Source organism: Anabrus simplex, chromosome 6 (genome assembly GCF_040414725.1).
Source record: "Anabrus simplex isolate iqAnaSimp1 chromosome 6, ASM4041472v1, whole genome shotgun sequence".
Taxonomy (NCBI): Eukaryota; Metazoa; Arthropoda; class Insecta; order Orthoptera; family Tettigoniidae; genus Anabrus; species Anabrus simplex.
The window spans coordinates 63,047,069-63,060,002 of NC_090270.1; the positions used below are offsets into that span (position 1 = coordinate 63,047,069).

At 37.3% G+C, this 12,934-nt stretch overlaps 1 protein-coding gene across 5 annotated transcripts in view; it reads left to right on the forward strand.

Annotated features, from left to right (window-relative positions):
* AsnS (asparagine synthetase) overlaps positions 1-12,934 on the forward strand; it is a 91,742-nt gene that overhangs the window by 21,529 nt on the left and 57,279 nt on the right. The window lies entirely within an intron of this gene.

The window sequence follows — 12,934 nt, forward strand, 5'->3', positions numbered from 1 at the left end:
GAGCAGCAAGATTCCTTAACATGTTGAACGCCAAGCAAAAATTTCAAATTTTGCTCCTGACAAAAAAATACATTTTTTTTACTCTCTGGAATTTCATTTGCAAAGTTGGACGACACATTTAATTGAAAAGTAAAAAGAATAACATCATAAAACTAAAATAGATTAAGATATCAACTGTGGCATGTCAGGAAACTTGTCTCCATTGGGGCACTGGCGGTCATGCAAGTGGACACTAATCGCTTTCTTGCCAAATATTGTCTTATTCCCAGATTGTGACCTCTGACCTCTGTGGTATGAGGAAATATCACAAAAGGGGAATAGAGTAAGATTCTTGAGTTAAGCGATAATAATTCTGGATTACAAGTTCATATAAGTTGCACAAAATTATTGAACCTCTCTCTCTCTCTCTTGCTCTACCTTGACACTAAACCTCAGGATTAGGGAAAATAGAATTTTCTTTTTTACTGAGAAGTAAGTGGTAGTGGAACTGTTACCTTTTTCTCACCTTGGGCACTTCTTCATAACACTTTCCTGCATTCATACATTTACTACATTCAGTGGTTAATTTGTCTAAATCTGTATTCTCTTTGTATGTACGTGCAAGCTACGTATTAAAGAAACTGAATGTTCTCATATCTGAATATATAATATGTCATCGTCGCCTGCAACTCGTATCAGAGTAAACATATTCTTCAGCAGTTTACATTTTCACACTCACAATGCTCACAATAATATGTATAGTGCACAGTATACTAAATACAGTACATGTTCTTGTATCTGACTGCATGATAAAACATATATAATACATGCCATGTATGATCTATATATATATAAAATAACTTGCCCTGACTGACTGATTGATTCATCATCGCCAAGCCAAAACTACTGGACATAAAGAAATAAAATTTTTGGGATACATTCACTTTACAATGTAGGTCAAAATCAAATCAAAATCAAAATCTCTTTATTTGCAAATGAGGTGTCTACCTCGGTGGCAAATGGTACACTAAAATAAAATATTGTCAAGCACTAAATTTTAAATTAACAAGAGACGAAGAAAATTTTCCTAGAATACAATATTATACAATTTAAGCTAATAATTTGTTCTATTAAACACACACATCATCCTTAATAAATTTATATTGTTTACAAAATTCTACTTATAATATCTTACAAACATAGTCAACTCGTATACAGTATGTGAAATTACTTCTAATAATAATATACAACTGGTATAAGATTAAAATTAACATTGAATTTATTTACATATTTATATTTTACCCATTTTGGAACCTAAGTAGCATAACGACCTGCTGCGTCTTAACCAGAGCCCCTTTTGCCACCACTTTTCAGAGTTCCTGAAGGGCCTTCACAGCTACCGTAGCGGTCCCAGGGCCCTCGAAGTCCCCACTGTACTTCACCCCTACAGGCAGTCCCCTACTTGGGCTGTCCAAACTCCATAGACCAGGGGATGGAATTAATTTAATCACACACATTTTTTATTTACAATATCCTGCACTGGTCAAATGCCCTCTAACATTTCATTTATTTTCTCTGTTGTTTATTCTCTTCTTGAATATATGTACAGATTTTGGAAAAGGATCAGACACTACCCCTGGTAAACTGTTCCACTCCTTCACGCCCTTCCCAATGAATGAAAATTTACCCCAATTGTTTCTGCTAAAATTCCTTCTAATTTTGTACTTGTGGTCAGTTCTACCAATATAATTATTTTCCAACTGAAGCCTCTCATGGATATCTCTCCATGCTTCTTCTCCTGTATAGGCTCTATATAATCCTATAAGTCTAGTTTTCTCCCTTCTCTTACTTAGTTTCCCAACCAAGTTCCTTTAACATTTCTGATACACTACTCTTTCTCCTGAAATCCCCTGTTACAAACCTTGCTGCTTTCCTCTGCACACCATCTAGTTCTTTTATTAGGTATTCTTGGTGAGGAACAGCCTCCGTGGCTCAGACGGCAGCGCGTTGGCCTCTCACCACTGGATACCGTGGTTCAAATCCCGGTCACTCCATGTGAGATTTGTGCTGGACAAAGCAGAGGCGGGACAGGTTTTTCTCCGGGTACTCCAGTTTTCCCTGTCATCCTTCATTCCAGCATCACTCTCCATTCTCATTTCATAGCATCTATCAGTCATTAATAAATCACTTTGCGAGTAGCGACCCCATTGTACTAATAGCCTAAATCTGCTTCATTCATTACATCCCTGACCCGGTCAATGACTGGAAAACAGGTTGAAGGTTTTCATTCATTTTCTTGGTGAGGATCCCAAACACTGTTTGTATGTTCCAATAATGGACGAACCATACTTAAGTAACTTTTTTCTTTTAATTCTTTGTTGCATCCTTTAAGTAGCCTCATTATGACATTTAACGATCTGTATGCTTTCCCAACAATGTCATCAACATGACCCTTCTAGTGCAAATTACTTTCAAATCTCACACCTAAGTATTTGCACTTGCCATCTTTAGGGATAACTACCTCATCCAAAGTATATTCAAATTCAGTTTTAAAGCTCCTGTTTGTAAATGTTGTAACAGTTGATTTGCCTCCATTAATCTTCATATTATTTTCTTCAACCCATTCTTGGATACTCTCAAGGTCCCTTTGTAATTCTGAGCAATCCTCAATGTTATTTATTTCCCTATAAACAATTATGTCATCTGCATACAATCTTATTTTCTATGTTATATTGTTCCCTAAATAATTTGCGTATATTAAGAAAAGTAACGGACCGATTATACTACTATGTGCAATTCCCTTCCAAACTTTCTCTTCCTGTGATATATTATTTCCTACTTTGACTTTCTGAACCCTTGAATTTAGAAATGTTCTTATCCAATGTATAACCCTTACGTCCAATCCTATTCCCTCCAATTTCTTTAATAATATTCCATGTTCCACTCTATCAAAGGCTTTGGAAAGATCTATGGCTATGCAATCTAACTGGCCTCCTGAATCCAGCTGATCTGATATGTCCTGCTGAAATCCCACCAGTTGTGCCTCGCAAGAAAATTTCTTTCTAAATCCATACTGGCTCCTCATGAGCCAATTTTTATCATCACATATCCCTCTGATGTACTTTGCTATTAAACTCTCCAGTATTTTACAAACTATACTGGTCAGGCTGATTGGTCTGTAGTTCTCTGGTTTCCTTTTATCACCCTTTCCTTTATAAATTGGTATTATTATAGATTCCTTCCATTCCTTTGGTATTACACCATTATTTATGACATAGTCAAAGAGAAATTTTAAATAAGGCACTATATACCACCCCATTGTCTTTAATACCTCTCCAGTAATTTGATCACTTCCTGCTGCTTTTCCTTGCTGAAGCAGTTGGATTTCTCTGAAAATATCTTCAATGAATGTGAATGAGAAGCTTCTTGTTTCCCTATGTGTCTTTCCCTCTCTATCTTCTGTTATGGTTTCCAAGTCCTGACAATCTTCTACTGAATCTCTGAATTCCCTACTGAAGAGGTTTGCTTTCTCAGTATCTGTTAAATAGTGTTCACCCCCTTCTCCCACCATTGTAGGAATTTGGATTCCTTTTCCTTTTTGATTCCTAATATATGAATACAGCTTTTTCCATTTCCCTTTGTGGTCATTACCCTCTTGAAGAATGCCATTCATATAATTCTCTCTTGCTTCCTTTTTCACTCTATTCAGTTCCCTCATTAGCTGTTTTCTAGTTTCTCTATTCTCCCTACCCTCTTTGATTTTCCTGTTTACTATTCCACATTTTCTTTTTAATTTTCTTATTTCCCTTGTATAATAAACAGGGTCTGAGGTCATTTTACCCTTCTTAACAGGTACAAATCTCTTCTCTCCTTCCCAAATGATTCCTTTAAATTTAGCCCAAAGTGTATCCACATTACTCTTATCCAACAACTGAATTGTGATTTAAGGTAAGTCCCAAATTCATCAACTTTAGTTTTTCTGTATAATTTCTTGTCTTGTGTGCCCCTCTTATTAAGCCTTTTTGGTACCAGTCCTACATCCATTATTACAGCCTTATGGTCACCTATTCCTTCAATTACCTCAGTTTTATCAACAATTTCCCATGGTTTAACGAAGAATACATCTAGTAAGTTATTGAGACGAGTCGGTTCTTGTACTACTTGTGTAAATCCTCCCTCCCAAATTAACTTATTTGCCAGTTTCTCTTCATGGGCTTCACTTGCAGCTCCATTCCATTCAACTTCAGGCAAGTTTAGATCTCCCCCAATTATTACTATATCATTATTATTGTTTTTATGAGTATAATCTATTATTTTCTCAAATATTTCCATGTCTCTTTCCTCTCTTCCAGGCCTGTATGTTCCTATAATTCCCACCTCCTTCATATTATCACAAACTAATTTTATCCCTAATATTTCATCCCTTTCATCGGTAAACCATTCATGTGAACAATAAGTTTCCTTCACCAAAATAAACACCCCCCCCCCTCCCTTTTTATCTCCTCGGTCTCTACGATAGACTGTGTACCCTTCTGGAAATACTTCTCTATTACCCTCCCCTTCTCTCAACCATGATTCTACTCCTATCACCACATCAGTCTCATAAGATTCCATCAATGTACCGAATTTTAATTGTTTATTTACTACACTCTGACAGTTTACCAAGAGCAATCTCAGACCTCCTTCCTCCCTAAAACTTGACTGTTGCAATTGGGTAACGTTTGACTCATGAGTTGAGAACGTCCCTGGAACCCAGATCCTTGTACATAGATCTTGATTTAAGGGTCTGGGTTTTCTGGCAAGTTTCCCTGTATGTGCCAGTTTAGTGGTATGGGTTTTCTTAAGTACAAATTAGTTTGCAAATCTCTGTAGATAATTGTAGCAATTTGTCTACAGAGATTTGCTTTTCCATTACCATTCAGATGTAACCCATGCCTAGTGAACATTTGCCTGCCAAGACCTAAAGTATCTACTACATAGACATTTCTAAAACTCTTACATACTCTCTTGATTTTTATATTTATATCATGTACAGCTTTGTTGACACATGAGTCCTCTAAAAGGTCATACCTAGGTGGCATGTTAACTACAATTACTTTTGAGCCAGGTAGTTTGGAAATCTTACCTCTGAGAGTCATAATTAGTTCCTCACCTTCATTTGCAGCAATGTCATTTGTACCACTCACAATTACCACATAATTGTCCTTCTCTGACACAGGATCACAACTTGAAAGGACGTCTTCAGTTTTGGCACCTTGTTTTATTAGTCCTAAAACCTCAGTTTCTGGATTCTGCAGCTCATCCTTGATGCCTTCTGCCATACCCCGCCCTTGACTGTCTGCGTAGAGATGAATCTTAGGCGATCTTGACTTTCGGTTGGTTTTCTTCTTCTGTAGGTTACCTCCACTGGATTTAAAATTATTTGGAAAACTTGGTGTGTCTTCTTCTGGAACTTGCTGAAGTAACTGAAATCTATTTTGACACTGCAAAGAGTTTTTTCCCGGTTTTAAGTTGTACGTAGTTTCTCCCATATGTTTAACATTAGGCCTAAAATGGCTACGCGTCACTTCCGTCCACGGCGACCTTTCTTCTCCAATGTCTTCTTTATCTTCCAGTTTCTTTATTCTGTCCTTTAAGCTTTCATTTTCATGTTTCAGAGCGCATAAGTCTTCTTGTAGCACTCCTAAAATCTTAATTATAGTTTCGTATGTCTCTCTTTCTTGTTGTTCTGCCTCACTATCGGTTTGTTTACACTCGGGACACAGCCACTCACTTTCTTCAATATCAGTCCTATTTACAACATTTGCACAACGAAAATGGTACCATTCATCACACTTACGACGCAGAATCCCATTTTTAACTACTCTTCTGCATTTGCCACATTTTTCATTGCATCTTACACCATTATCTACTACGGATATCACAGACTCGCACACAGTAGATATTCCTTGGCTAAGGGGGGGCGGAGAGGGTTTAATATTTAAAATGAGTGTATCTATATCTCATAAAATGAACAGTTTAAAGGCATGAAAATGGGTATTTGGAATATCCTTTAAAAATAAAGGAATATGTATTTTTTTTGTTCTTGGAAAATCCTGTTAAGGGGGGTGAAAAAAGGTGAAAAATGGGTTGAATTCTGTTTTTTTAAATTTCTTGTGGCTATTTCTAGCCGAGTGCAGCCCTTGTAAGGCAGACCCTCCGATGAGGGTGGGCGGCATCTGCCATTTGTAGGTAACTGCGTGTTATTGTGGTGGAGGATAGTTATGTGTGGTGTGTGAGTTGCAGGGATGTTGGGGACAGCACAAACACCCAGCCCCCGGGCCATTGGAATTAACCAATTAAGGTTAAAATCCCCGACCCGGCCGGGAATCGAATCCGGGATCCTCTGAACCGAAGGCCAGTACGCTGACCATTCAGCCAACGAGTCAACTGAATTCCGTTTATGTGGATACTTATATCTCAAGAACTGAAGATGTTACAGTCACGAAAATTGGCATTTGTAATCTCCTTTAAAAATAAAGACCAAGCTCGATAGCTACAGTCGCTTAAGTGCGGCCAGTTTGCAGTATTCGGGAGATAGTGGGTTCGAACCCCACTGTCGGCAGCCTGAAGATGGTTTTCCGTGGTTTCCCGTTTTCACACCAGGCAATTAAGGCCACGGCCGCTTCCTTACCACTCCTAGCCCTTTCCTGTCCCATCGTCGCAATAAGAGTTATCTGTGTCGGTGTGACGTAAATCAGCTTGCAAAAAAAATAAAAAAATAAAAAAATAAAGGAACACGTATTTTTTTTTTGTTTTTGGAAAGTCTACGTAAGGGGTGGTGAATAGGAGTGGCAATGGCGGTGAATTTTTAAAATGAGTATATCTAAAATATACCTCAAAAAGGTAAAATCTTTAAGACGTGAAAACTGGTATTTGGAATGTCCTGTAAAAGCAAAGGAATACGTATAATTTGTTTTCTGAATATCCACTTAAGGGAAAGCACGACCCCACTGTCGGCAGCCCTGAAGATGGTTTTCCGTGGTTTCCCATCTTCACACCAGGCTAATGCTGGGGCTGTACCTTAATTAAGGCCACGGCCGCTTCCTTCCCAGTCCTAGCCCTTTCCTGTCCCATCGTCGCCATAAGACCTATTTCTGTCGGTGCGACAATAGCTAAAGGGGGTAATTTTTTAAAATGAACATATATACAGTATATATAAAAAACTTAACATGTTACATGTATGAAAATTGGTATTTTTAACCTCTTTTAAAAATAAAAGTAACATGTATTTCTCAGTTTGGGTGGGGGGGAGTGGAAAAATGACTGAAAAGGGGGACAAATTCTTTTTATGCCGATACTTATATCTCAAAAACTGAAGATGTTACAAACATGAAAATTTGTATTTGGAATCTTCTTTAAAAGTGAATAAATGCAATTTTTAACCAACATGAATGAACTTTATCTCATCATCATTATCATATGTTTTTAACCTTCGAGCCATTTCATCATATCTTTTAGCTTTTGTATCATCACAACATCAATGTATTTTAATTGTCTTGCCATTTTATCAAATTTTAGCTGAAGATGTTCCATAATTGGAACGAAACATGTACTAGAGATTATATGGTTTATATTATGTAATTAATAAGCCTATTATATAGAAATTAATAAGTATTGGAAGGTGGGAACCTACTCATAACTTAACCTTAGTTAATAGCATAAGGGAAAGCGCTAAAGGGGGTAATTTTTTAAAATGAACATATATACAGTATATATAAAAAACTTAACATGTTACATGTATGAAAATTGGTATTTTTAACCTCTTTTAAAAATAAAAGTAACATGTATTTCTCAGTTTGGGTGGGGGGGAGTGGAAAAATGACTGAAAAGGGGGACAAATTCTTTTTATGCCGATACTTATATCTCAAAAACTGAAGATGTTACAAACATGAAAATTTGTATTTGGAATCTTCTTTAAAAGTGAATAAATGCAATTTTTTTTATTTTCGGAAAATTCACTTAAGGGGATGGGGTGGGTGAAGAGAAGTGAAGAAAGAGTTGAATTCTTTTTATGGGGATACTTATTCATCAAAAAGTGAAGATGATACTGCCCCCATTTTTCCCGAGCTAAGCCCAGCCATCGAGCGATGAGTCCCAAGGTGGACCGTTCGATCGTTGGCTATCACTTTCTAGAGGCATTTAAGGGTTGTAAGGATTGATGACCAAGCAGGATAAAAAGAAATATTAAAACAACACTCTGACATTTATTCACATAAGCAATTAAACAACAAAATATTCTTGCTAATATTTCCTTTTTACATAACAGAGCTTTCATAATATCGGGTTTCTTCCTCGATTTAGAGTGACTTGTGTTCATATCTCCAGCTCTACTGTGCTGTAAATGAAACCAAAGAAGTAATTAGGCCACTTGCCTTTTTAAACCAAACATTTGACTGAAAGAACTAAATAAACATGTGTTCAAAGTTTCACCAATTTAAAGTTGCCTCAACACGTGGTCTTTGCTATGTACACAGCTGAATTAATCATTTACAATATTTAATAATGGTTAATGACACTAACGTGAACTTCAGTAGCAAAGAAAACTGTTTCCAAAATTCTCAAAATTAATTAATTATTATCTTGATCATTATTATTATTATTATCATTATTTTGTCATACAGTTAACCTGTTTCATTGTAACACGATCGTGTTCTTACTAATTCTCCACCGCATCATTTATCTAATGTTCATCATTAATATTTCAGAGTAATGATTTTTGATTAATTATTAATGACTTATTTTTACAATGTTTCAAAGCAATCATGCGGCTGACAAAGTTTCTACCTTTGATCTTTGCATTTCATTTCTATTCAAATCAATCTTAAAGTATTTCAGATTTTTAGAAATTTACATTACCAACGTGTGAGCTAGTTAAATAAATTTTGTTACAAATCGAGTGCCTTTACAAAGTAACGAGATGATCTTTCCTTTTAAATCTCGCAAATAAAAATTAAATTCCTTCCTAGTCTTCCTTGACTTAATTTAATTAAACTTTCCCTTAAGGGCATGAAATTATTTCTTAAGGCAACACACAACGATGAATGTGATCCGCGTCACGGCGAGTGCGCGACCAGATCAAAATTAAATGAAATAAACATGGCACAAGAGAAATATACACACTTACACACACATTCACACTAGGGAAACACGTTTTATGTACACTATTTACAACGAATCCTGACTTGGCAATTTTAGTTATGATTTTTATCGATGGTCGGGACGCGTAATGTCTCGCAGAATTAATTCGTGCACAGAAATTCTCTTACATTAATGGTGGCTAGTGATCGAAGTCATGAGTATCACTTGATAGAAATACATTTCACATATCAGCGCAAGTTCATCTAATTCATGAGATTATAATGGAAGATTCTAGTAAAATCCATAAGCACTACCATCATGTGGGCTACAAGTTGAATTTACCGCAAGCGTGAGCCTTACTCGCATTATTTTTACTTCCTACCTGTGAAATACACTCACAAACACGTGCTCCACAAATTATAATCTATCTTGCGTTCCAAATACACAAGAATATATCAATATCACCACTAATTCATCATTTACTCAATTATGCAACAAATATCCCTCAGGATAGGCCATATTCCAGACCCTTCATGAACAGAGCACATTCCATCTCACATTTAGGAATTCTACAGTAGTTTTATGGCTCACGAGCGTTTACTTCTGTTTTACCCGATCTTTAATCAATATTATTATTATTTAAGTGATTATTACATCTACTGATTCTCCTGGAATGTCGTAAAATTAGATGACTTCATCATAAAAAACAACAAGTGATTTTAAAAGACACTAGGTTCGACCCTATTCACTCAAAATGTACACGCAAATTTTCCGTCCGGTAACTTTCAATATTACAAATAAAGTGGATTTATCGTGTGGTCAGTGATTATTAAACTTAAGCTCCTTAAGCATGGGAAGTCAGTCAAAGACAACCTACATGTCTACTCTAATAGATTCCAAAATCTCATTCACACGTACCTAGTCTACCATGACACCTTAAGAAGTAGGAAAATGAAACATTTCTAACTACAGCAAACTGATAGATCTACGACTTAAGAAGAAAGACCTCTAGTTGTACAGAAGATAGGACAGATAAATTAAATTAAAAAGGTACTCAAGTTTTTGTAGAGTTCGATTCCCGTCGACAGTCAGTTATTTCAGCATACTCCGGCCAGTCTTCTTCCAATTACCAGAGACGCCTTACATTTTTACAGCTCCATGGAGGCTCTGCGATGGATGTCCCTCGATGAAATGATGTTGGTAGTTGCGGAATTCTTCATCTTGAGATCTTCAATTCCAAGACGTCTTCGTTGATTGCTGGTCACAAGCTGTAACTGAGATGACAAAATTAAGTATTTTGCACAAGCACACGCAGAATATAAACAGCTCGTCTACACTGTCACACTTAACTTGGCTCCTAGGTGTTCTTATTCCACAGAATTCACTAATTATCAGACTAAATTCTGGTAGAACGGGCGTCGACTTGTCTTGAAATTTCTCCTTCCACGTGGTCCGGTGATGTGATGTCTCACGCAGCAAACAAGTATTAAGAAGAGCGTAAAGCGAAGAGCATTAAGCATTAAGAGAGCGATTCACTCGAAGCAAGGCCTTTTATAATTAGCCCATGGAGGCGTGTTCTTCAGCGAGTACGGTAATTGGCTGATGATCACCTTTAATTTGCGCAGACTATTCCAGAAACAGGCTGAGTCGCGCGTGCGAAGGCAGTCACGTGGTTAGCTATAACCTTGACACAGTCCTGCCGGTGACGTATCGCACCCCTCTGAACAACAAAAAAAACTCGTTCACGGCTCGCCACAAGTTCCCAAGTGATGTGTTGCAGCTTCAAGCAGACAATAAAATTTTTGCTTTCCACTTGTTAAAATATTCGTAAAATCGCCAATTTTCACGGGGACAATACAGTCATGAAAATAGGTATTTGGAATCTCTTTTAAAAATAAAGAAATGCATACTTTTTTGTTTTTGAAAAATCTACTTAAGGGGTGGTGGGGTCGAACAGGACTGACAAACGGGGTAAACTTCGAAAATGAGTACTGTACATCTCAAAAACATAACATGTTACAGACGTGAAAATTGGTATTTTTAATCTCTTAAAAATAAAGTACGGTAACACATTCTTTTTCGTTTTCAGAAAAATCACTTAGGGGGTGGGGTAAAAAGGACTGGGAGGACTGAAAGAGTGGTTGAATTATTTTTATTAGGATACTGGTGTCTCAAAATCTGAAGATATTACAGACGTGAAAATTGGTGTAATGAATCTCCTTTAAAAAAGAAACACGTTTTTTCTTCGTAAAATAAACTTAAAGTGGTGTAAAAAAAAAAAAAAAAAAAAGGACGAAAAGGTGCTGAATTCTTTTTACGAGGATACTTATATTTCAAAAACTGAAGATGTTACAGACATGAAAATCTGTATTTGGAATCTTCTTTAAAAATAAAGAAATGCGTACCATATTCTTTTGTTTTCAAAAATCCAGTTAAGAGTGGGTAAATGAATTGAAAAATTAGTTTAATTCTTTGTATTGAGGATACTTATATCTCAAAAATGAAGAATGTTATGGATGTGAAAATTGGTATTTGGAATCTCCTTTAAAAATAAACACACATTTTTTGTTGGGGGGAGAGAATCAAGGGAGGTGTAAAAGGAGTTGAATTCCTTTTATGAGGATACAAATAAGAAGAGGACTTAAAACAATACACCCCTAAGGGGTTTTGACTGGGGGATGGGGAATGATGACAGAAATGTTCGTTTATAGGAAATCGTTTGAATTATGAAGTTAAAATGTTAAATGAAAGCCTAGGTGTTAAATAACAGAGGGTTTGAAACAAATTTAACCCCTCAGGGGCAGTGTCCTGGAGCGTGAGACTTTGAGTCAGGGGAATGAAACTGGGGAGGAGGATCAGTACCTTACCTAGGCGGCCTCACCTGCTATGCTGAACAGGGGCCTTATGGGGGTGGGGTGGGCATATTGAAAGGGGTAGACAAGGAAGAGGAATGGAAATGGCTGTGGAATTAATTTAGATACCACCCTAGCATTTGCTCGGGGGAGAAGTGGGAAACTGTGGAAAACCACTTAGAGGATGGCCGAGGTGGGAATCGATCCCTCACTCTACTCAGTTGACTTCCCAAGGCTGAGTGGACCCTGTTCCAGACTTCGTACCACTTTTCAAATTTTGTGGCCAAGCCAGGAATCAAACCTGGGTCTCTAGGGGTGGCAGCTAATCACACTAACCACTACACCACAGAGGCAGACTTCCAGATTAGTAATAGACAAAATCACCAGGAACATATTTTTGAGTAGTGGTACTGCAAATTAAACATTAGATGAAGGTATGTAAGAAAATGAAGCCTTTCTATAAGTGGTTTAGAGTGCAAAAGCTTCAAGACAAGTAAGAAAAATATATGGACGATAAGTGAAAATAACTAAGGAGTGGGTAGTAAGAAAATGTGGGAAGGGCAATCTACAGCCTGTTTCCAGTCATTTGACCAGGTCAGGAGTGGAATGAAGGAAGCCCCTTTCTAGTGGCGAGGATGGGAATTGTGCCGGCTGCCAAAGCCTGTTGCTCTCCTCTGGGGCAATGGTTAATGAATTATTAATGAAATGGTAGTGGAGAGTGTTGCTGGAATGAAAGATGACAGGGGAAACCGGAGAAAACCAGAGAAAAACCTGTCCCGCCTCCTATTTGTCCAGCACAAATCTCACATGGAGTGACTGGGATATGAACCACGGAATCCAGCAGTGAGGGGCCGGTGCGCTGCCGCCTGAGCCACGGAGGCTGGTAGTAAGGAAATGTAACATATTGAAATGGAGTGCAGTGACACAGTGGAGCTAGTGTGTCTCTTGCCATACCAGTAATGGTATCAAACAAAGATATCTCG